A 1,324-nucleotide genomic window follows, 5' to 3' on the forward strand; every position below is an offset into this window, starting at 1 on the left:
CGTTGCCGGGGACGGTGTTAACTTGATTTATATTTTCTTATATTGTTATTAGTTGTGTCTTTCTTTGCCTTGAGGAAATAAAACTCCTCAAGGTTTGTTCTAATTGTTTTCGAGTTGTTTGATATTTTTTATGTCTAGAAGGTCACAAGGTGACTTGTTATCCTTTGATTGCGAAATTGAGAGAACTTTGACAACCAATAGAAGACTTGCTAGGAGAACTTTGAGAGGTATTGGTGAGGTTGTAGATATTCAATCGAATATTATTGAGTTCACCAACCCTTTTGCAAGAGAAGGTGAGGAGAACCCAACACAAAATCCAACACAAAATCAACCCACAATGCCTAAGTTTTCATCACATTCCGTACCCACAGAGGAGAACCTACCCAATGGTACTCCCACACCACAACATCTAACCAGAAATTTTATTGCCAAATCCGCATTTATCCAATTAGTCGAAAGAAGCTAATTTGGGGGGATGCCTAGTGAAGACCCTCATTTTCATATGGAGACTTTTTGTGACTATTGTGATGCGATTTCTCAAACCGGTGTAACTCAAGACCAAATTCGATGGGTCTTATTTCCTTTTTCTCTAATTGGCACTGCGAAACAATGGTTGAAAGGCCTTGATAAGGCTGCTCTCGGAATTGATTCTTGGAAAAAGTTGGCCCTAGCTTTCTACAAAAAGTTCTATCCACCGGAAAATACTAACATGCTAAGAGCTCAAATCACGGGCTTTAAGCAAAGGAATGAGGAATCTTTGTATGAAGCTTGGGAGCAGTTTAAGGGAATTTGTCGCTCATGTTCTCACCATGGACTTAGCGAGTGGTTCTTGGTACAACAATTTTGGAACTGTCTTTATGAAGATTCAAGGAACATTCTCAACATGGGATCAAATGGAATGTTGACCGAAGTTGATGACAATCAAACTTGGAACAAAATTGAGGAAATGGCGGTCCATAACTCACAATATAGTAGACCTCGCAAGGCTACTAGAGGAGGAAAGCATGAAGTGGACTCCATTACTCAATTGGGTGCTCAACTTAGTGCTCACATCGATACCACCAATTTGAAGTTTGAAAAAGCTATGGCTAGACTTGAAGAAGCCTCAAAACCACCAAAGCATCATGTTAATGCCCTGACGGCATCTTCATCAATCCCAAGTGGGATATGTGAGAATTGTGGAACTTTGGGACATGACCAAAGTGAATGTAGGGGAAAAAATGAACAAGTGAATGCTTTCCAAGCATACAAGAGTGGTACCCCTTATTCAAACTATTACAATGAAAACACCAAATTCCATCCAAATCTCTCATACAAAAGCCAA

General features: G+C 39.7%; 1 non-coding gene across 1 annotated transcript; it reads right to left on the reverse strand.

Moving 5' to 3' along the window:
* Positions 1-709: 709 nt before the first annotated feature.
* Positions 710-816, reverse strand: LOC141635057 (small nucleolar RNA R71). Its single transcript, XR_012539764.1, has one exon. It is a non-coding gene; the product is annotated as a small nucleolar RNA R71 (small nucleolar RNA).
* Positions 817-1,324: the final 508 nt, after the last annotated feature.

This window comes from Silene latifolia, chromosome Y (assembly GCF_048544455.1).
Source record: "Silene latifolia isolate original U9 population chromosome Y, ASM4854445v1, whole genome shotgun sequence".
Taxonomy (NCBI): domain Eukaryota; kingdom Viridiplantae; phylum Streptophyta; class Magnoliopsida; order Caryophyllales; family Caryophyllaceae; genus Silene; species Silene latifolia.